Below are 24,715 nucleotides of genomic sequence, written 5' to 3' on the forward strand. Positions count from 1 at the left end.
ACCTCGAGTTCAGCTCTTTTGTCCATGTTTGAACCAAGGCTGTAATGAGGTCAGGAGCTGAGTGGCCCTGGCGGAACCCAAACTGAGCGTCACTGAGCAGGTTGTTGCTAAGCAAGTGCCGCTTGATGGCACTGTTAATGACACCTTCCATCACTTTACTGATGATTGAGAGTAGGTTAATGGGGCGGTAGTTGGCCGGGTTGGATTTGTCCTGCTTTTTGTGTACAGGACATATCTGGGCAATTTTCCACATTGCAGGGTAGATGCCAGTGTTGTAGCTGTACTGGAACAGCTTGGCTAGGGGCGCGGCAAGTTCTGGAGTACAGGTCTTCAGTACTATTGCCGGAATATTGTCAGGGCCCATAGCTTTTGCAGTATCCAGTGCCTTCAGTCATTTCTTGATATCACGTGGAGTGAATCGAATTGACTGAAGTTTGGCATCTGTGATGCTGGGGACTTCAGGAGGAGGCAGAGATGGATCATCAACTTGGCACTTCTGGCCGAAGATTGTTGCAAATGCTTCTGCCTTATCTTTCGCACTGATGTGCTGGACTCCCCCATCATTGAGGATGGGGATATTTGTGGAGCCACCTCCTCCAGTTAGTTGTTTAATTGTCCACCACCATTTACGGCTGGATGCGGCAGGACTGCAGAGCTTAGATCTGATCCGTTGGTTATGGGATCGCTTAGCTCTGTCTATCGCATGCTGCTTACGCAGTTTGGCATGCATGTAGTCCTGGGTTGTAGCTTCACCAGGTTGACACCTCATTTCGAGGTATGCCTGGTGCTGCTCCTGGCAGGCCCTCCTGCACTCTTCATTGAACCAGGGTTGGTCTCCTGGCTTGATGGTAATGGTGGAGTGGGGGATATGCCGGGCCATGAGGTTACAGATTGTGGTTGAGTTCAATTCTGCTGCTGCTGATGGCCCACAGCGCCTCATGGATGCCCAGTTTTGCATTGCTAGATCCGTTTGAAATCTATCCCATTCAGCACAGTGATAGTGCCACACAACACGATGGACGGTATCCTCAATGTGAAGGCGGGACTTCGTCTCCACAAGGACTGTGCGGTGGTCACTCCTACCAATACTGTCATGGACAGATGCATCCGTGGCAGGCAGATTGGTGAGGACGAGGTCGAGTATGTTCTTCCCTCGTGTTGGTTCCCCCACCACCTGCCGCAGACCCAGTCGAGCAGCCATGTCCTTTAGGACTCGGCCAGCTCGGTCAGTAGTGGTGCTACCGAGCCACTCTTGGTGATGGACATTGAAGTCCCTGACCCAGAGTACATTCTGCACCCTTGCCACCCTCAGTGCTTCCTCCAAGTGGTGTTCAACATGGAGGAGTACTGAGTCATCAGCTGAGAGAGGGCAGTAGGTGGTAATCAGTAGGAGGTTACCTTGCCCATATTTGACCTGATGCCATGAGACTTCATGAGGTCCGGAGTCGATGTTGAGGACTATCAGGGCAACTCCCTCCCTACTGTATACCACTGTGCCACCACCTCTGCTGGGTCTGTCCTGTCGGTGGGACAGGACGTACCCAGGGATGGTGATGGCTGTGTCTGGGACATTGTCTGTCAGGTATGATTCCGTGAGTATGACTATGTCAGGCTGTTGCTTGACTAGTCTGTGGGACAGCTCTCCCAACTTTGGCACAAGCCCCCAGATGTTAGTAAGGAGGACTTTGCAGGGTCGACAGGGCTGGGTTTGCCGTTGTCGTTTCCAGTGCCTAGGTCAATGCCGGGTGGTCCGTCCGGTTTCATTTCTTTTTATAGACTTTGTCGCGGTTAGGTACAACTGAGTGGCTTGCTGGGCCATTTCAGAGGGCATGTAAGAGTTAACCACATTGTTGTGGGTCTGGAGTCACATGTAGACCAGTCGAGGTAAGGACAGCAGATTTCCTTCCCTAAAGGACATTAGTGAACCAGATGGGTTTTTACAACAATCGACAATGGTTTCATGGCCATCATTAGACTAGTTTTTAATTCCAGATTTTATTAAGTTCAAATTCCACCTTCTGCTGTGGTGGGATTCGAAACCATGTCCCCAGAGGACTACCCTGAGTCTTTGGGTTATTAGTCCAGTGATAATACCACTACGCCACCGCCTACCCTATCCTCCGGTTACTTATTTAATTATCCACCACCATTCACAACTGCATGTGGCAGGACTGCAGAGCTTTGATCTGACCCATTGGTTGGGGGATGGCTTAGTTCTGTCTATAGTATACTGCTTCCACTGTTTAGCATGCACACAAGTCTTATGTTGTCACCAGTTTAGAATCATTGAATGTGTTCAGCTGGCTCTCTGGAAGAGCAACCCACCTACTCCGACATCCCCGCCTTTTTCCCCACAACCTTGCAAATTTTTTCACTTTAGATAGTTATCCAGTTCTCTTTTGAAGGTACCCCACTTTTAGGTATGCCTGGTGCTGCTCCTGGCCTGCTCCCTTACACTCTTCATTGAATCAAGATAGGTCCTCTGGCTTGATGGTAATGGTAGAGTGAGAGATTTGCTAGCCATGAGGTTACAGATAGTGGCTGAATAAATTCTACAGCTAATGGCTCTCAGCACCTCATGGATGCCCAGTTTTGAGGTGCTAGATCTGTTCGAAACCTATCCCATTTAGCACAACGGTAGTGCCACACTACACGATGAAGTGTGTCCTCAGTGTGAAGATCAGACTTGTCCCCACAAGGACTGCGCAGTGGTCACTCCTACTAACCCTGTCATGGACAGTTGCATCTGCACAGGCCCAGTCTAGCAGATATCTTCTGCAGGAGTTGGCCAACTCTGTCCACTCGGACACTGAAGTCCCCCAACCTGAATACATTCTGTGCCCTTGCTACCCTTGATGTTCTTCCAAGGGGTGTTCAACATGGAGGAGCACTGATTTATCGGCTGAGGGACAGCAATAGGTAATGAGCAGATTTCCTCGCCAGTGTTTGACTTGATGCTATGAAACTTCATGGAGTCCAGAATCAACGTCGAGGATGCCCAGAGCCACTCCCTTCCAACTGTATACCATTGTGTCGTCATCTCTGGTGGGCCTGTCCTGATGGTGGGACAGCACATACCCAGGGATGCTGATGGGGGAGTCTGGAATATTGGCTGCAAGATATGATTCAATGAGTATGACTCAGTGAGTATGACTATGTCAGGCTGTTGCTTGACTAGTCTGTGGCATCAGCTCTCCCAACTTGGACACAAATCCTCAATGTTCGTGAGCAGGATGAGGAATTTGCTGGGTCGACTGGGCAGAGTGTGCCTTTGTTATTCTAGTGCCTGGGCCAATGCTTGGTGGTCCGTCTGGTTGCATTCTTACTTAATTTTCTGTAGCAGTTTGATATAACTGAGTGACTTGCTAGGCCATTTCAGAGTTAACCACATTACAGTAGGTCTAGAGTCACATGTAGGTCTGACCGGGACAGCACAGCAGATTTCCTCCCCTGAAGGACATCAGTGAACCAGATGGGTTTTCTTAACATCACAAAAATGACACCTCCAAAAGTACAGCACTTCCTCATTGGAGTGCCAGCCTAGATTTTTGTGCTCGAGTCTCTGGAGTGGGAATTGAACCCAAAACCTTGTGACTCAGACATAAGAGTGCTCCCAAATGAACCACAGCTGACTCTAAGGACGTAATCTAGTCTGATACTTCAGTGCAGTTCTGAGGAGTGTTACATGTCTTTTATCTAAGTGGATGCAAAGATCCCACGTCACTATTTAAAGAGCAGGGGACTTCTCCAAAGTTGACCATGTGTATTATAAACAATGTTTCCACATGTTAACTAAAACAAAATCATTCCAATCTTAATTATATTTTCATTTCAGTCCTATAATACAGCTTTACTACAGTATGCTGATGAATATACCAGAAAAAATACTTATTCCTGAAATGGAAATTCATTTGACCCGTTTTAGCTTTGGTAACAGTTTCAATTTGATAATATAATCATTGAAAAAATACTTGTATTTTAATGCACTTACAGGGAACATAAAAAGGTTTTCTCCTACATTTGCCTCAGTACTGTGTAAATTGTCCAACAGCTCATCTGGTCCAACCTTCAATTCAAAGACAGAAAAGGTCAGTTATCATGTTTCCAAAGCTACATCTGGTTGTTCAGCTTACAGTTCAGTTTACATTTCCCAATGTGGAACTTCGTAGAACACCACTGGCATGGATAGCTTCCCTTTATTTTCTCCAAATTTTGTGAATCCCTCATTTGAAACAATTAACATCCTATCATAATGTGATAATAGAAAAATTACTAAACCAAAGTTACACAATAAAAACCTGCATAAAGTCCACCCTTAAGATAATTGTATATCAAAATTTATGCATAATTTAACTGCAAGATTTTGATTATTATGCAGGAGACTTCTGCAACATGCACATACAGCTGCACTGACCCAGAATTTGTTGAATGACGTATGTGTTATTAACATGCAAATCAACTTGCAAACTGTGGTGATGAAGAGATACTTCATGAATTACAAATTGTTTCAAGTTGCTGGTCTACTTATACCATTCTGCTGTTAGCTTCTCAAAAACAGAATCTCATTCTTAATCTGCATGTCATATTCTTGAAGTTGCATTTGCATGTTGTCGATTAAATTCACCATAGAAAGTGAAGTCTAGCGCCTAACACTAAGTCCCCTTTCAACATGTGATAATTGTAAATGACTGCTAATCAACCCCTCATGCTCAGAAAGCGAACAATTAAAAGTGTGGAGCCTCATTTCCCCAGGTTGTCAACTGGTGTTGGAGATTTTAAAAATGTCAAATTTTTCATTTTAAATTGTTTTCCCACTTTTCCTTTGTCTTTTCTTTCTGTTGCACAATCCAATCTTTCTTTCCCTATTACTCTTTTTGTACCTGATTTGACATTGAATTCACCCACTCTAATTCACTCCTTTTCGGTCCTTCCTCTGTTTATTTCTCAATCATTTAATTTTTGAGGAGATATACTGTTTGTCCTGTTGTTCACCAAGGTCTCAGTTGCTCTGTTGGCCCCACATCGCAATTATCAACTCATATTTCTTTGTGGGCAAAAAAATGTTAAAACCTAAACATGCGCCAACAAGTCTATAAGAGAACACTGCAAGACACCATATTCCAGTAAAATATGAGCTAATAATTAAACGTACTGGTGTGACAAATTCCATGGTCTTCAAACTTTGTAAGGACAGATATGCACAGGACTAACATTTTGTATAAATAAACTTGAATAATTTCTGTATAAATTTAAAGCTAAAGTTAAGGTAAACCAAGGCTTAAAATGGTTGCCAGTTCATCTCATTTTGGAAGCTGTCCTATGTTTAAATGTGTCACTCAGTCAGGAAAGCATTGTTTCGGACATGTAAACAACATTGTTTAGTGGATTATTCGCTCTGGAATCTTTAAGTCATTTAGGCCATGACACCAACAAGAATTAATTTGCCCTGGATTTTTCTTTCCAGCAGTACTGCTGCCAAAATTGTGGCACACTGGGCTTTGGTCCTGCCAGACTGATCCTGATGAATTTTCTATTTAATTTGCCAATGTACAGTGGATCTCTGCATTTGCTAACTCACCACTGTTGGAGGCAGGTTCAGGGGGCTGGGATTGCCATTGTTTCAGGAGACAGGGGCCAGCAGCAGCTTGAAAAGGACAGGCAGCCTCAACAATCCAGAATGTGGCAAAATCTACTGATGTAGGACTACCATTCCATGGTGCTGCATATTTAGGTAAATACAGTCTATTTAATATTTTTACCCTTTCTATCTCCCTTGGCAATGCTGGATGCCTGTTGAATGTTGGTGCTATTGGTATCCAGTGCTGCCAAAGCACCAATGATGGAAAATGTGATGTATGGCATTACTCCATCATTATATCCTCAGTTAACTGCACTTGCCCATATTTGAGCATTCAGAAGTGACAAAGAAAAAACTGACTAAACCAAAAATGGGTGAAAATATGGCAGAATGAAGCCCCAATCCATTTTGCTTTGTTGCTTACAAATGGAAATCTATGCATAGGAAATTCAAGGTGAAACAGGAAAATTAAGCAATAAAAACAGAAAAAGTGCTGGAAATACTCAGCAGGTCTGGCAGCACTGGGGGAGAAAGGAACAGAGTTAACATTTCAGGTCAATGACCTTTCATCAGAACTGGCAAAGGTTAGAAATGTAATAGGTTTTAAGCAAGTGAAAGGAGGTAATGGTAGAGAAGAACAAAAGGGAAGGCCTGTGATAGGGTAGAGGGCAGGAGAGAGTAAATGACAATGATGTCATTGAACAAAAGGGAGTGGTAATAGCTGTACTAAAAGACAAAGCATTAGTCCAGAGATAGTGTTAATGGCAGAATAATGAACAGCTTCGTCCAAAAGCAAAAACATGAAAAACAAGCTTAAGACCAGGTCATGGTCTGAAATTGTTGAACTCAACATTGAGTCCAGAAGGCTGTAAAATGCCTAATCGGAAGATGAGGTGCTGTTCCTCGAGCTTGTGTTGATGCTCGCTGGAACGGTTGCAACAGGCTGAGTACAGAAATGTGGGTGCGAGAGCAAGGTGGTGAATTAAAATGGCAAGCAACCGGAGCTCGGGGTCATGCTTGCAGACTAAGCACAGGTGTTTGGCAAAGTGGTAACCCAACCTGCGTTTGGTCTCCCCAATGTACAGGAGTGAGCGGTGAACACAGTATATTAAATTGAAAGTAGTACAACAAAATCGCTGCTTCACCTGAAAGGAGTGTTTGGGGCCTTCGATGGTGAGGAGAGAGGAGGTAAAAAGTGCAGGTGTTACACATCCTGCGATTGCAAAGGAAGGTGCCACGGGAAGGGGATGAGATGTCAGGTGTGAAGGAGTGGACTAGGGTGTTGGGGGGGGGGGGCGGGGGGAGAGAAAAATAAGCCTTTTCCGTGTGGGACTCAATGATTGAACCATAACAGTGTGAGGAAACCAGAGTAATCCTGGTTGGAATGGAACTAGGAGCTTGAGTTAGAGAAAGTGAAACAGGCAAACCATTTATTGCTGCTTTGGCAGAGTGTAACTTCAGAAAGATAAGAACATACGAATTAAGAGCACGGGAAGGCCACTTGGCCGCTTGAGCCTGCTCCGCCATTCAATAACATCATGGCTCATCTGATTGTTACCTCAACTCTACATTTCCATCTACCCCTGACAACCTTCCACCCCCTTGCTTATCAAGAATCTATCTGCCTCTGCCTTAAAAATATTCAAAGACTCTGCTTCCACTGCCTTCTGAGGAAGAGAGATGCAAAGACTCATGACCTTCTGAGAGAAAAAATTTCTCCTCATCTCTGTCTTAAATGGGTGACCACTTATTTTTAAATAGTGACCCCTAGTTTTAGATTCTCCCACAAGAGGAAATATCCTTTCCACATCCACCCTGTCAAGACCCCTCAGGATCTTATATGTTTCAATCAAGTCGCCTCTTACTCTTCTAAACTCCAGCTGATACAAGCCTAACCTGTCCAACCTTTTCTCATAAGACAACTCTCCTATTCCAGGTATCAAATTGTTTACTGCCATCAATACACCAAAAGTTTAGTATCTCATGTTTTTAACCACTGCAAATAAATCAAGTTAATTCTTAATCTGAGCAAAGCTGGAGTGTGCTATGTCCTCAGGACTGGTTTGAAAAGGAGGAAAATGCTGAGGGCACAGCCAACTCAGCCTGTTTTTCTCTATTTTTGTTGCCTGTCCAAGGAGATTACATAGATGTACGAGAGAGGTAGGAAGTGTCTAGTCATGGTGCTTCAGCCATCATGAGCGTGGGGCAGACTTGATGGTCCAGCTGGTCTTTTCCAGCCCATTTGCAAGCACTGAAGGATATCTGCAGGGTTAGAAATTGAGTGTTTGCAGCTTATTGTGCATTTTTTTCTCATCACCCTCTCTGTATTTTTTATATCTGTTCTTGAGATGTGAGCGTTGCTGGCAAGGTCCAGCATTTATTGCCCAACTCTAATTGCCCTTGAGAATATCTCTGGCTTTTCTCTTTCTGCCTCTTTCCATACATTTCCTCTTCTCTAGGTCTCAGTCTCTTTAGACTACTCCTACACTTTTTCGTTTTTTCTCCACTTTTGTCTCCTCTGACTTCCCATGGAGAAATGAAGCCAGACTGGCTTCAATACTCGAATGGTCACAGTTGGGGAAAGCACTGGGAGGGAGAAGAAGAACTCAGATCAAGAGGGAATGATGAAGTTAGAACAGGCTAAAAAGCTCCCACGATTGCTAGGTTACTTAATACTTTTAATTTTGGCAATGAGAACAAATGTAAGACAATTTGTTGGCTTTAACTGCAGTGGAGATGTTAGAAATGGCTTGTGCATTCTTGCATTACGGTAAAGACAACATACAGCCAAGTTTCCTACTTATGATTTCCTATCAAGTAATGTCTGCTGAAGTACATGGGTGAAGAGGATAGTCTTGGACTAAACTGTGATGATTCAAAAGCTTGATGACATGTTAGGTTCACACATGAATAGTAGCCATCTAAGCGAGTTAGCAGAGGGTCACTGTCATCCACCATAGCAGCATTCAGGATGGGTGAAGTGAAAAAAATTGGGAGAGAGAAAAATATATTGGAAAGTGTACTTAGGATGCAAGCAGGGTGGTGGATAGAAAAGAACACCAAGTGCAAGGTAAGACAGCAAGAGGATTAGGAGGGGCAAAACAATCATTTACGAGAATGGGTTTTAAGGAGGTTTGTTAAGGCAGAAAGGGAGATCGCAAGGTAAAGATGTTGAGGGAGAGAGCAACAAAGTGTTAAAAATAGCAGCTGAAAGAGCAGTTTTCCATGGTGGATGTGGGGAATGAGAAGTAGATCATCATGAGTACGTACAGCTGGTGAGCATCAGATGTAGTAAGGGTCAGGACTGCGGAGGAACTTAAAGGTGAGGATGAGTATCTTAAAGTCGAGTCTGCAAGGCATGGGAAGTCAGTAAAGCTTGGGAGGCAGGCCTTTGTTTGGATGAGAACAGATGGGTGGCACTCTGGGTGACTTAATCACTTTTGAGGAGTGCAAGTGGTGAAGCTGGGAAGAAATACATCACTGTTGTCCAGCTGGGTGGCAAGGCTCTCACCTGGTTCCATTCTTATCCAACAGTAGCCGGAGAATCACTTGCAATGGCTTCTCTTCCTGTTCCCATGTTGTTACCTCTGGTGTCCCCCAAGGGTCTATCCTTGGCCTCTTTCTATTTCTCATCTACACACTGCCCCTCAGTGGCATCATCTGAAAGCGTTAGTTTTAACACGTATGCTGATGACACTCAGCTCCACCCCACCACCATTTCTTTCGCCTCCTCCTATGCTGCTAAATTATCAGACTACTTATCTGAAATCCAGTACTGGACGAGCAGAAATTTCCTCCAATTCAACATTGGAAAGATTAAAGTCATTGTTTTCAGTCCCTGGTCCAAACTCCTTTCTCTAACTACCAACTCCATCCTCTCCCTGGCAACATTCTAAGATTAAGCCAGTCTGTTCGCAACCTTGGTGTCATATTTGACCCCAAGATGAACTTCCAACCTCATATTCGTGACATCATTAAGACCACTTATTTCCACCACTATAACATCACACAAATTCGCCCGTGTCAGCTCACCTGCTGCTGAAATCCTCATCCATACCTTTGTCACCTCTAGACTGGACTATTCCAATGCAGTCCGGGCTGTCTTTCCACATTCTACCCTCCATAAACTTGGTCATCCAAAACTCTGCTCCCCATGGCTTAACTTGCACAAAGTCCCCTTCTCTCATCAGCCTTGTGCTTGCTGACCTACATTTGCTCCCAGTCAAGCAATGCCTTAATTTTAAAATATTCATCCTTGTTTTCAAATCCCTCCATGGCCTCACCTCTCCCTATCTCTAGTCTCCTCCAACTCCACAACCCTCCAAGATATCTGTGCTCCTCTAATTCTGGCCTCTTGTGCATCCCTGATTTTAGTCGTTCCACCACTGTTGATTAAGCCTTCAATTGCCTAAGCTCTGGAATCCCCTCCCATCACCTCTCCTCCTCGCTTTCCTTAAAACCTACCTCTTCAACCAAGCTTTTGACCATCTGACCGAATATCTCCTTTTGTGACTCTGTCATATTTTGTTTTATAATGTTCCTGTGAAGAACCTTGCGATGTTTTATTACATTAAAGGCGCTGTACAAATATAAGTTGCTTTAGTTGGAGTCGTCCAACTGCAAGCTAATAAAACTATGGATTAGGGTTTCAGTGACAGAGCTGACACAGAAATATAGAAAACACAGAAACATAGAAAATTAATGGCACTGAGGAGGCCACTTGGCCCTCATATCTGTGCCGACCATAAAATAGCTGGCCAGCCTAATCCCACTTTCCAGCCCGTGGTCTATAGCCCTGTAAGTTATGGTATCTTAAATAAATATCGAAGCACGTTTTAAATGCAGTGAGCCTTTCTGCCTCTACAACTCTTGCAAGCAATGAGTTCCAAACCTCCACTAGGTGAAAATATTTCTCTTCAACTCCCCTCTGATCCTTCTACCAATTACTTTAAATCTATGTCCCTGGCTATTGGAGTGCAACAGCCATGGGGTCAAAGGAGCAATCATCATTGGTTTACCTGCTTCTAGATCAGGGCTGTCTAACTTTTTTGGATGGAGGGCCGCATTACGATTTTTGCTCGGCCTGGGGATCCAGCAAGCAAATTTCAAAAGATAAAGGCATTAAAAATTTATCTTACTAATAAAAGCAACAACAAATGTGCATTTTTGTGAAGAAGCTTTAAATGAGAAGACTAATTTATTGACTTACTTACTCGTCATTATATTGAAAACTGATTTAGTGATATACCTGGCATTGTTTTTGCTTGCATAAGTAGTCAATCTCTGCTCGCACACTTGATGTAGCAATGCAGAGTATTCTGGATAGATTTCCATCTGTCAGGAGAGACCCTGACCTCTCTCCACCCTCTCCCCGCATTGTGTGTGTGTATGTCTGTCTCTCTTCTCTCTCTCCCTGCCGCCACCCCCCCACCCCTCTGGGACTAGGGGGCACAGATTGAAAGTTTAGTGCAAAAGATGCAGGGGGAATATGAGGAAGCACTTTTTTATGCAGCGAGTGGTAATGATCTGGAACACGCTGCCAACAAGGGTGGTGGAAGTGGAGACGGTAAATGACTTCAAGAGGAAGTTGGATGGCCACCTGACAGAATAGACTTGCAGGGCTACAGGGATCGAGCCTGGGAGTGGGACTGACCGTATAGCTCTGTGGAGAGCCAGCATGGATTTGATGGGCCGAATGGTCTCCTTCTGTGCCGTAAGTAAATGACTTATGACTCTCTCTCTCACCTCTCTGTTGCTCTCTCCCCAACCCCCTGTCTGTCTCCTTCTCTGCCCCCTCCCTCACTTTGTCCCCCTCTTTTTCCCCCTCCCTTGCTCTCTGTTCCCCCCTCCCTCTCTCTGTTTCCCCCACATCTCTCCCCTTCTCCCTCTCTCACACAGTTGCAGAGAGCGGAACGCTCAGCAGATGGTTGATCAGTTCGTTTAAAAAAGATCACTGCCAGTTTCACAACTGACAGGTACAGACATTGGGAACAGCCGTTTCCCAACAGATTCGGGGTTTATCGGCGAGCTTTGTTTTTAAAACAAGAAGTCAGAAGCTGCCAGAAAACCCAGAGTCTGTTGGGAAACGGCTGTTCCCAATGTCAGCAGCTATCAGCTGTGATACTGACAGTGCAATAATTTAAAAGCCGGTCTGACAATGGGAAATTTCTCATCTCCAGTCATGGACCCCATGGTACGGATGAGGAACGGCCTGGGTACAGTTTACACCGGACGCAAACCTTTGACGGGCTGGATCCTGGCCCGCAGGCCATATGTTGGACAACCCTGTTCCAGATGATGTCACAGAGGAGTAGAATGTATAAGAGGAAGAGAAAGAAGTCCAGGAAGGGGCATAACAGAAGTGACTATGGGAGTATGAAAGAGGAAGCCACTAGCAGTGATATAGAGCAGAATTTTGTGGATTTAGTCCTTGCCAGAATGGTAGACCATTTGCAGGTCAGCCATGGCATTAGCATCCCGCCTCCTGGTTCCCTTACCAACCAGGGAGGGCAGGTGGGATTATGCACCCATTAAAGGAACCACAATATGGGTTACAAGGGCTCACTAGCACTTGGATTTTTGAGACTGCAGTAACCACAGGAATGTACAGGAGAGCTGGGAAGGCTGCTCCCCCTGTCTCTCACTCCTACCTGGAGGTCTTGCTGTGGGATCTGAGGGGCTGCACTGAAGTGAGCTCTCCCAAGGACAGGAGGAAGAGGACAACCGTGGGTGTGGATGGAAGCGGAAGGAAGTCAGCAGCGGAAATATGGTCCCTTCAACCTGGAGATCGTGCACCTGAAGGATCTAGAACCTCAGGAGGGCAGGAAAGGTGAGTGGCATAACACTCAGGTACCAAGCCCCACACTCTGCCTTCCCCAGCATTCTCCTGCACAGCACTCCTCAGGACAACACACCTTATAGCTTCACTCACTTCTCCCTCTCCCATCACCTCATATCCCTATCTGAACAGCCAACGCTCTCACTCACCCTCATCATATTGCCCTCTCGCATCTATGCCTCACAGTCCTTCCATCCTCTCTATACAAACCATTATGAACACTCGTACCTCTCTGCCTTTCTCTCTTTGCAGAAGAGAGCACACACAACTTGTCAAGAAGCAGCAACCGGGGGTGGGGGCAGCCCTCCAGGGACAGGCACATTGTTGGCCACTTGCAATGTATGCCCCCTGGTCCACTAGAAAGGATGTGTTGTTCCAGGAGGCTGCAGACGTCAGCAGCAACCTGCTGAGAGCCTGAGCCCCCTGAGACACTGGTGCTCAGACATATCAAGAGGGCTGATCCTCTGCCTGTAGACCGTGTTGGGGATTTCACCTTCTTCCAGCTAAATCTCAGTGTCCATTCTCTCTGCCCCATGGAAAGGCATGCAGCTGAGAAGACTCTGGTGCTGGCATTGCTCCTACTCGTGCTGTTGCATCTCCCCTTGTCCCTCATCAGAGCTGCAAAAGCTGCTCCCAAGCTGTAGTGAAGGCTGGCAGCAGGAAAACGCAGCTGAAATTAAGTGCGAGACAGGTGAAGTGCCTTCCAAAAAGTTGGCAATTTTTTTCCCCCCAAAAATATACTTTATTCATAAAAATCTGTAAAAAATACATTACAACACAGTTCAAAACAGCACCAAGTTGACATTCCAAAAAGTGCAAAGGAAATCAGTTTTCTTCAATACAGGAGTGAGTTGCCTCACGACCCTTCCATTCCATTTTACATGCCATGTACATTTTACAGAAAATCCATATTTGGTGTATACACCCAGAGGGGTTTCCCATGGGTCCAGCCCCTCAGTTCACTTTGGTGGGAAGATCTTACACAGTGGTCTTTCCCCATTGAGCCTTTGCAGCTACTCAATGCTTGAGTGCGTCCCTCAGCACGTAGTCCTGGACCTTGGAATGTGCCAGCCTGCAACACTCGGTCGTGGACAACTCTTTGCGCTGGAAGACCAGCAAGTTTTGGGCAGACCAAAGAGCGTCTTTCACCAAGTTGATAGTCCTCCAGCAGCAGTTGATGTTTATCTCGGTGTGCATCCCTGGGAACAGCCCGTAGAGCACAGACTCTTGTATTACAGAGCTGCTTGGGATGAACCTCGACAAAAACCACTGCATCTCTTTCCACACCTGCTTTGCAAAGACACATTCCAGAAGGAGATGGGCAACTGTCTCTGGCCCACGACAGCCACCTCGAGGGCAGCGTGCGGCAGGGGCAAGACTCCAGGCGTGCAGGAAGGATCTGACGGGGAGGGCCCTTCTCACCACCAGTCAAGCTACATCTTGGTGCTTGTTTGGAAGTTCTGACAATGAGGCATTCTACCAAATGACTTTGGCAGTCTGCTCGGGGAACCATCCGACAGGATCCACCATCTCCTTTTCCTGTAGGGCCTTGAGGTCATTCTGTGCAGACCACTGCCTGATGGATTGGTGGTCGAACGTATTTTTCACACAGAAACTTTCCGACGAAGGATAGGTAGCATGGCAAGGTCCAATTGGATGGAGCGTTACACGGCAATGTGACCAGACCTATCCTTCGCAACACCGGGGACAGATAGAACCTCAGTACGTAGTGCCACTTGGTGTTTGCGTACTGGGGCTCTACGCACAGCTTGATGCAGCCACACACGAAGGTGGTCATCAGGAGGAGGATGATGTTGGGTACATTTTTACCGCCTTTATCCAGGGATTTGAACATCATGCCCCTCCAGACCTGGTCCGTTTTGGATCTCCAGATAAAGCGGAAAATGGCTCGAATGACTGCCAAAGCGCAAGAGTGGGGTATGGGCCAGACCTGCACCATGTGAGCGCCTCGCACCTGATAACCAGGTTCTTACCCACAATGGAGAGCGATCTCTGCTCCCACATGCTCAGTTTATGGTGTACTCTGGCTACTCGCTCCTTCCAGGTTTTGGCACACACCCAGGCCCTTCTGAACCATATCCCCAGCACCTTCAGGTAGTCTGACCGGACGGTGAAGGGGACAAAGGATCGGTTGGCCCAGTTCCCAAAGAACATAGTCTAAGGATACAGGGTAAACCTTTCAGGACTGAGATGAGGAGAAATTTCTTCACCCAGAGAGTGGTGAGCCTGTGGAATTCGCTACCATAGAAAGCAGTTGAGGCCAAAACATTGTATGTTTTCAAGAAGGAGTTAGATATTGCTCTTGGGTATAAAAGGATCAAATGGTATGGAGAGAAAGCGGGAACAGGTTACTGAGTTGGATGATCAGCCATGATCATAAAGAATGGCGGAGCAGGCTCAAAGGGCCGAATGGCCTACTCCTGCTCCTATTTTCTACGTTTCTATGTAACATGGCCTCAATCTTGCTGTGGTTAACTTTGGCTCCCGAGGCCAGTTTGAACTGGTTGCAGATGTTCATCAGTCTGCGAACAGACAGCGGATCTGAGCAGAAGACGGCAACGTCATCCATGTAGAGGAAGGCTTTAACCTGAATGCCTCCACTGCCTGGGACTGTCACTCCTCTTATGCCCGCATCCTTCCTAATGGACTCAGCAAAAGGTCCGCTACAGCAAACAAACAAGACGGGAGAGAGGCCAGCCCTGTCTGACTTCAGATTGGTTTGGGAAACTTTCTGATTCCCATCCATTGATTGAGATTGCGCTACTGATGTTTGTGTAGAGCAGTTTGATCCAATTGCAGATTCCCTCCCCAAACCCCATTTTGGAGAGCACGTCCATTATGTAGGTGTGCGATATCCTGTCAAAAGCCTTCTCCTGGTCCAAGCTGATGAGGCAGGCGTCCACCCTCCTGTCCCGTACATAGTCTCGCGCTACTCAGGGATACGATCGCCTATCAGAGATCTTCCTGCCGGGTACAGAGCAGGTCTGGTCAGGGTGAATCACCAACTCCAGAGCAGACTTGACCCGACTGGCGATGACTTTGGGCAGAATCTTGTGGTCAACATTAAGCAGCGAGATGGGCTGCCAATTTCTGATTTCTGTCCTCCCCCCCTTCCGCTTGTAGATGAGGGTGATGTTGTCTTTCCTCATGGATTCTGACATGCTGTCGGCCAGAAGCCGACTTCCTGCAGGTCTGGGCCGATCCAGTCCCACAGAGCCGAATACAACTCAACTAGTAAGCCGGGAGTTTTACTCGTCTCGAAGGACCTGATGGTGTTTGTCAGCTCATCCAGAGTTAGTGGTTTGTCCAGTCTCTCCCTCATGCTAAGAACTCCGTGATAGATGATAGGAAGGACTGGGAAGCCATGCTGTCGTGGGCTTCACGACGTACAGCCCAGCACAAAAGGATTTGCTGATCCTTAGTATGTCAGACTGCGAAGACATTACCGAGCCATCCTCTTCCTTCAGGCAGCTGATCACAGAGCTCTCTGTGTGTACCCTTTGGAAGAAGTAACGCGAGCACGTCTCATCCTGCTCAACGGAGCAGACGCTGGACCGGAAGGTGATCTTGGAGGCCTCTGTGGCAAAGAGCGAGGCCTGCTGGCTCTTCAACTCTTAGAGATCCTCCTTGACCTCGACCCCAATTGACTGCAGCCGGAGCAGATTTTGCATTCTTTTCTGGAGTCGGGCCACTTCCCTATGTCTCTCTCTTGCCCTCTGAACACCTTTGAATATAAAGAACCTCTTGATGTTCTCCTTGATCGCCTCCCACCAGTGCACCGGAGACTCAAAGAGGAGTTTCACAGTTCTCCAATCTTTGTAATCCTTTTTGAGTTCCTCAACGTTCAGGGGGGGGGTCTTGTAGGTAGCAAGGCTTGGGCTGTCCTCTGCTGTTGGTGGCTTTCCCCTCTGTTCCTCCTCGAAGACATCACTGCTCCCAGCTTCCCAGAGCTGGAGTGCACCAGGCGCTTCTTTGCTCTCGGAGCCTTGGAGCTGGGGTGCATTGGGCACGTTGCGGGGTTCAGCACTTTGGGTTTGGGGCACGCTGGGCTCATCAAAGCTTCCAGTGCCCCGGAGCTGGGGGGGCTTTATCTTCCAGCTCCCTCGAGTGCTGCAGCTTCTTTTGCAGGTGCCGTCGTCTGGCCCTTCCTCGTCCAATGAGGAGGAGCTGACGCAGTCTGTCTCAGACGGTAGCCTCCTTTTGCCACTGGTTTGGGTCGTGGCCTGTTGCTTTTTTGGAGATTTATTTCTTTGTAGTTTTCCTTTGTACCACTTGCCACTGATCAGTTTGTCCATCTGCTGCCACCTCCTCCATTGATTCTGTTTGTAGAGGAGGGGTTTCCGAGCACAGGGTAGGTGCTGGGTCGCCAGTTGCAGCTGCCTCCCGTGTCTTCTCCTCCTCACGTAAACTTTCCTCGCTGCAGAGAGGGTTGCTTGTCTTCGTCCCAGCACCAGACGCATTCACTGTTCCTTCTCCCGGCCTTTCCTTGGACCTTGCCGCCTGAGCATAACTGAGGCAGCGTTTGGGGCAGGTTTTGTAGAGGTGGCCTGCCTCACTGCACAAGTTGCAGCACTTACTCTGTTTACAGTCCTTGGTCTGATGGCCTTCCTTCTTGCAGATCTTGCAAACGACTGTGCTGCAGTTGGCTGCCATGTGACCAGATTTGCCACAGGTGTGACAAACTCTAGGCTGCCCCGCATAGACCAAGAAGCCTCAACTTCCCCCAACAGCGAAGCTGGAGGGAGGATGGATGATGGCTCCGATGGCATCGACCTTCAAGGTCACCTTGACCTGCCGCTTGCTGGTCCAAATCCCAAATGGGTCCTTGACATCAGTGCTGCTGCTGGCCACATCAATGTACCTGGCGAGGAAGGTGAGTACATCCACGACAGGAACATGCAGGTTATAGAGGTGAATTGTCACCACCCGGTTGCGTTGCGACGGCAGCATGAAGAGCGGCTCCACTGTGAGGATCGACAGCAGCGCTTGGTTTCCCTTCTCCTTGAACACCTTCAGGAATTTGATGCATCCTGCCACGTTCTTGAACATCACGTTAAAATATCCACTGTTGGGGAAGTCCTGCAGGCAAAAGATGTCTGCTGCTTGGAATCTACAACAATCAATGAGGATTTTCTTAACGAAGGTACGGTCAACAGTTGCACCTCCTTCCTTATCCTTCACCACCACCCGAACGGTGTTACGCACGCCCTGGCCTGTAGCTCTAGAATTAGTTACAGCCAGTTGGCAATCACTTGTCAAGTAGTGAAAGCATGCTCTGAGAGAAGAAATGCTCTGAGCAGCAGCTTCTCACCTGGCCATAACTGGAGCTCTTCATAGTCAGCCTTCCCAGCTTGTCAGTTTCACTGAAGAACCTAACCCACCATGCACTTGCCTCGGTGACCCTGGCAAGTTGCTGACAAGTCAGGAAACAGGTGCCCTAGCTGGGAAATCCAGAATTGAGGGTTAAAATAGTTCTTTCTTGACTTTGCAAGTAACTTAATTACTGACCTAACAGATCCAAGGGGGTATCACTATTACCTTTAATCCTGCCCCTGTGAAACCCAGAAATGGGCAGGATGATGTCAAGATACTGACCTGCCATCACTTTTCAAGGATTTAACTCTTCACACACACGCAAATCTGCCTCCCCTTGCTTGGGAAAATGCATTCCATCGGAGCTTGACATGATTGTTAAAAGTCAAACCATTAGAATCACTGTCATGAAACAGAGAATTCAAGGGGGTTGAGAATGCACTGCCCACAACAGTCATACATAATGTGCCATACACAACTTGGACAAGTGCAGTCTGTGGAAGGCAAGACAACTTATAAGAAGAGGCGTTGGCGGAGTTGTAATGTTCCTGGACCAGTAATCTAGAGGCCAGGCTAATGCTCTAGGACATGGGTTCGAATCCCACCATGGGATGGTGAAATTTGAATTCAATTAATAAATCTGGAATTAAAAGCTAGTCTAATGGTGACCACTGTCGATTGTTGTAAAAACCCATCTGGTTTCCTAATGTCCTTCAGGGAAGGAAATCTGCCGTCCTTACCTGGTCTGACCTACATGTGACTCCATGTGGTTGTCACTCAGTTGTATCAAACTTCTACAAAGTCTAAGACAAGGAATGAAACCAGACAGACCACCCGGCATCGACCCAGACACTGGAAACAACAGCAGCAAAATCAGCCCTGTCGACCCTGCAAAGTCTTCTTTATTAACATAGAGGCTTGTGCCAAAATTGAGAGAGCTGTCCCACAGAGTAGTCAAGCAACAGCCTGACAGTCATATTCATGAAATCAACCTTACAGACAATGTCCCAGACACCACCACCACTATCCCTGGATATGTCCTGTCCCACCAGCAGGACAGATCCACCAGAGCTGGCAGCACAGTGGTATACAGGCAGGAGGGAGTTGCCCTGGAGTCCTTAACATTGATTCCGGACCTCATGAAGTCTCACGGCATCAGGTCAAACATGGGCAAGGATACTTCTTGCTGATTACCGCCTACCTCTCCCCTTCAGCTGATGTAGCAGTACTCCTCCATGTTGAATACCAATTGGAAGCACAGGGAAGTAGCAATATCCATCACCAAGAGAGAACCTCTACTGACCGAGCTGGCCGAGTCCTGAAGGACATAGACTGGGTTTGCAGCAGGCGGTGAGGGAACCAACAAGAGGGGAAAACATACTTGACCTCATCCTCACCAACCTACCTGTTGCAGATGCGTCTATCCATGACAGTATTGGTAGCAGTGACCACCGCACAGTCCTTGTGGAGATGAAGTCCCGTCTTCACATTGAGGATACCCATCATCGTGTTGTATGGCACTACCACCGTGCTAAATGGAATAGATTTCAAACAATCTAGCAACTCAAAACTGGGCATCCATGAGGCTTTGTGGGCCATCAGAAGCTGCAGAATTGTATTCAACTACAATCTATAATTTCATGACCCAGCATGTCCCCCACTCTACCATTACCATCAAGCCGGTGGGCCCAACCCTGGTTCAACGAAGAATGTAGGAGGGCATGCCAGGAGCAGCAACTGGCATACCTAAAAATGAGGTGTCAGCCTGGTGAAGCTACAACACAGGACTGATTGCATGCCAAACAGCGAAAGCAACATGCGAAAAACAGGGCTAAGCGATCCCGCAATCAACGGATCAGTTCTAAGCTCTGCAGTCTAACACATCCAGTTGTGAATGGTGGTGGACAATTAAACTAACAGGAGGAGGAGGCTCTACAAATATCCCCATCCTCAATGATGGGGGAGCCCAACACATCAGTGCAAAAGACAAGGCTGAAGTATTTGCATCCATTTTCTTCTAGAGGTGCGGAGTGGATGATCCATCTCGGCCTCCTCTTTAGGTCCCCAGCATCACAGATGCCAGTCTTCAGACAATCTGAATCACTCCACCTGATTTCAAGAAACGGCTAAAGGAACTGGATATTGCAAAGGCTATGGCCCCTGACAACATTCCGGCAATAGTACTGAAGACCTGTGCTCCTGAATTAGCCACGCCCCTAGATAAGCTGCCCAGCAATGTGGAAAATTGCCCAGGTATGTCCTTAACGCAAAAAGCAGAACAAATCCAACCTGGCCAATTACCGGCCCATCAGTCTACCCTTGATCATCAGCAAAGTAATGAAGGGGACATCAACAGTGCTATCACGCGGTACTTGCTCAGCAATAACCTGCTCACTGACACTTAGTTCAGGTTCCACCAGGGTCACTCAGCTCCTGACCTCATTACAGCCTTGGTCCAAATATGGACAAAAGAGCTGAACTCCAGGAACATTTGACACAGTATGGCATCAAGGAGCCCTAGCAAAACTGAAGTCAAATCAGGGGGAAAACGCTCCATTGGTTGGAGTCATACCTAGTGCAAAGGAAGATGGTTGTGGTTCTTGGAGGCCAATCACCTCAGTCCCAGAACATCACTACAGGAGTTCCTCAGGGTAGTGTCCTAGGCCCAACCATCTTCAGCTGCTTCATCAATGACCTTCCCTCCATCATAAGGTCAGAAGTGGGGATGTTTGCTGATGATCGCACAATGTTTTGCATCATTCACAACTCCTCAGATACTGAAGCAGCCCATGTCCAAATGCAGCAAGACCTGGACAACGTCCAGGCTTGAGCTGATAAGTGGCAAGTAACATTCACGCCACACAAGTGCCAGTCAATGACTATCTCCAACAAGATAGAATCTAACCATCTCCCCGTGATGTTCAATGGCATTACCATCACTGAATCCCCCACTAACAACATCCTGGGGGGGTTACCTCTGTATTATCAGACTGCTCATCCAGCACCAGTGTTGGATTTCCTCTAATTCGGTCCCCACTACAAACACTGTTCCACCCCCTTCCTGACCACTGTCTCAGGCTGAACTAGACTGTGCACAACCTTTGCGTCCTATTTCATCCTGAACTGCGCTTCTGTCCCCATATCCTCTCTATCACAAAGACTGTCTACTTTCACCGACGTGACACTGCCCACATCTGCCCCACCACAATTTATCTGCTGCTTGAAATCCTCATCCATGCTTTTATTACCTCCAGAATCGGCTATTCAGATACTCTCCTGGGCAGGTTCCTATCTTCCACTCTCCACAAACTTGAGCTCATCCAAAACTTTTCTGCCTAGATCCTAACCTGCACCAAATCTCCTACATTTAAAATAAAAACAGAAATCGCTGGAAATATTCAGCAGATCTGGCAGGATCTGTGGAAAGAGAAACAGAGTAAACGTTTCAGGTCTGTGATGAAAGGTCAACAACCTGAAACGTTAACTCTGCTTCTCCCGCCACAGATGCTGCCAGACCTGCTGAGTATTTCCAGCATTTCTTGTTTTTATTTCAGATTTTCAGCATCCACAGTATTTTGCTTTTATTCTCGTGCATTTAATACTCCTTTGCTCACTAACGTTAGCTCCCAGTCCACCAATGCCTCAGTTTTACAGCTCCCATCTAGTGCTCAAATCCCTCTGTGGGCTCGCTGCTCCCTATCCCTGTAGCCTTCTCCAGCCCTACCACCCTCCCAGAACTCTACTTTGGCCTTTTGAGCAGCCTCTTTTCCTTCAACCTACTTTGTCATGCAAGCCCCCACCTGCCAAGAATGAGGCACATTAATTTCGTCACATGGACATTAAATTTCAAATTGTTGCTGGGAAGAAGAGAAGGCCTGTGACAAGAGGTTACCAGACTGTTGGCTGAAAAGACTTTTTTGCATGTTAGCAGACGATGTTTGGAACAAACCCCTGCTCCAATTCAATCCACAAACAGATGTGGTCAGATCAGTTTGTCACATGACTAACTGGCTGTTGCAGAGTTTGAGCTGAGAGTTTTAAATTGGAGAGACAGTGTTTGAACTGGGAGAAAGCTCTTTGCTCCTGAACTGAGAAGAACTCTCCTGGCTGTCTCGCCACAGCCTCTCCTGCCTGTCTGTCTACTCCCATCTCTTTCTCACGGAACTCCAAAAACCCACTGAAGACGTATGAACCCCAAGAGAGAAAAGTCTCCTACAGTGAACAAGGTTTAAGACAAATACTGGGCCCCAATGAAAAGCAAGATCTACCTACAACCAAGGACTCTAAAGTGAGCTCGAAGTACCGTAACAAAAACTCTTCAGATATTGCCTCAAACTTTTCCACTTTATTTCTTCTGCTTTTTCTGTCGCTATCTGCATGTCCCTATCTGGCATGCTAGCGTGGGTGCGTCGTGTATCCGTAGGCGTTAACCAAATTAGAGTTTAAGTTTAATAAAATTTCTCTTTTCTTCTTTAAACCTAAGAAAGCCTGCTTGTGCTGGTTTCTTTGCCTTATAATTGGAAAGCAGTGAACAAGGATTCACCAAGAGGGTGCTAAAAATGGTGTGTTTAAAAATAAAACCCTGTTACAGTAAGACCAGGTGAAGGCTGAAAGGAAACCCTAGCCCTCTGTCTCACCGGTCGTACCACTACTACTGGCATCCAGACCTTCAGCTGTTTAATGCCTAAGCTCTGGAATTCTCAGTCAACCTTTCTGTTTCTGATAAATTGCTCCTTAAAACCAAGCTTTTAGTCATCCATCCCAATATCTTCTTTAGCTCTGTGTCAATTTTTGTCTGATTAGCTCCTGTGAAACACTTTAGCATGTTTTTCTATGTTAAAGCTGCTATTTAAATGCCAGTTGTTGTTGTAGTAACCAGAAGTCATTTTTCTTAAGTTCTCGTACATACACAGCCTCTCCTTAAAACTCAATATAAATGTGACCTCAATAAGGCTTTGAAATTTGCCCCTTTGTTCTTCAAAATTATTTTTACAAAGCTACTGAACAGTAAATGCCGGGAACTAAAGAAAAATATTCCAAATGTATGGCTAACTGACGCACCCTGGGAAATTAGGTACACTGCACATGTTCTAAATCCAAATTCAGTTCCGAGAGTCACAGCTCTGGGCAAAATTATCTTGTTCAAGCCAGGATTTCAATTAAGAACATTTTGAAAACATTAAAAGACAAAAAGAAATGAGACATTGTGATCAGGCAAAATAGTATGCTAATACCCAGCAAGACAGAAGTTCGATGATCTTGTGGATCCCTGAGACTCAACTCAGAGGTGGTATAGAATTCACAGAATCATCATTTAAAACTATATTGTATATGGATCCAGCAACAGACGAGTAAGTAGCAAGTCAGGAGCCAATGTATTTTGTTTTGATTCCTCACTGTGTACCACCTGTACAGGCCATGCATGCCACTTGTGCATCATGATACTAAAGGAAACTCTACATAAGCACTGGCAGTGTTCATAGTTCCTTGCACACACAGCAATCAATTTGAATCAGCAAACATTCTTTAAGGAGACAGAAGGTAATCAATATAATTTTGTTTGGAATTTAACTTTCCTTGACCACCCAAATAACCTGTATGCTCTGAATTTTAATTAAAAAGTGAGCTTTTAAAAAAAAAAGAGAAAGCAGTATCTGTTACAATCCAGTAAAGTTAATCGCTACTGTAACTTTGTTTAAGATTTCAGAACATTTGCCATTTGGTTAACATCCTATAATGGTTTAAGTTATATTTAACAGCTTTAAGATTGGAAAAATAATTTCTCATTCACTCAGTATTCATTATATGTAACTGTATGCAGTTTATCAAAAAGACAAGAGTTCTCATTTCCTTAAGGTGCTGGTTCCCACTGGTGTGCTGATTCACAGCACCAGTAACTTGCAAAGTCAAGATATTCTTCATGTGTGGGTCCAGATAATTACTATTGACAGACTATGCAGCTATAGGAGGCATCACAGGCTAGCCTATCTTACTTGATAACTACATATACATACACTTTAGTAAGAGTTACTTGGTAGCTAACAGGAGCCGATACATTGGTCTCAATTTCTTTTATAGATCACAACAGCCAATTACAAAATCTTAGTTGCAACCAAGGCTGACAACAGCTAATTCAGGACGGACCAGAATTCAAAGGTCTCTCGATTCAAGTTTAAATATACTTAAAACTAAACAAAATTATTTTAAAAAGCAACAATTGGACCTTCATTGACAGGATGGTTTGAAGCTCATTAAGTGATATTCCGCCCTCTGAACTTGCTGTACTCCCTTCTCTCAGGATTAACCCTGACATTGTGATCAAATCAGCTGACAAGGGCGGTGCTGTTGTTGTCTGGTGCACCGACCTCTACCTTGCAGAGGCTGACTGCCAACTCTCACACACTTCTTCTACCTCCTCCGGACCATGGCACCACCACCGAACATCTGCTAAGGTGCTGAAGTTGTTGACAAATTTATGGTAGAACCCACACATTCCCAGGAAACTCTTCAGATTTCCCCATTCCAAAAACCAAGAGGCAAATTACCAGGGCTTGTATTTTTGCTGCCCTTGGCAATACCCAACCTTGACCTAGAGTGTGGCCTAAATAGGTTACTTTGGTGAATTTGCTTTTTTCCAAGTTGGCCACTAGGTATGCCTTCTTTAGACCCCTAAAGAGTTCCCTTAAATGATTTAAATGGGCTTCCCAGGTGTTGCTGTCATCAAGGTAAACAACACAATTGCTCAAACCAGCTATAACTTGGTTCATTAATCTTTGGAACATGGCTGGGGCATTTTGCAGACTGAATGGCATTACTTTGCACTGAAATAAGCCATCGGGGGTGACAAAGGCTGTGATTTCCTTTGCCTACTGGGTTATTGGAACTTGCCAGTATCCTCTTAATAATTTTTTTCTTCAGTCGTGGGATGTGGGTGGCCCATCCCAAATTGCCTTGAGAAGGTGGTG

General features: G+C 46.1%; 1 protein-coding gene across 6 annotated transcripts in view; it reads right to left on the reverse strand.

Annotated features, from left to right (window-relative positions):
- The window catches only part of rnf41l (ring finger protein 41, like), a 104,683-nt gene that overhangs the window by 75,154 nt on the left and 4,814 nt on the right, over window positions 1-24,715 (reverse strand). For 3 of the 6 annotated variants that reach the window (XM_068031584.1, XM_068031590.1, XM_068031589.1), the window contains exon 2: window positions 3,992-4,066. The exons of 1 other annotated variant lie outside the window; for it this stretch is intronic. The gene's annotated coding sequence lies outside the window, so the exon portion shown is untranslated. Of the gene's footprint in view, window positions 1-3,991; window positions 4,067-24,715 lie in introns of those variants that run through there. 2 more of the 6 variants (XM_068031585.1, XM_068031591.1) reach the window with 2 other exon arrangements.

The sequence above is a fragment of the Heterodontus francisci genome, chromosome 5 (genome assembly GCF_036365525.1).
Source record: "Heterodontus francisci isolate sHetFra1 chromosome 5, sHetFra1.hap1, whole genome shotgun sequence".
In the NCBI taxonomy this organism is placed as follows: Eukaryota; Metazoa; Chordata; class Chondrichthyes; order Heterodontiformes; family Heterodontidae; genus Heterodontus; species Heterodontus francisci.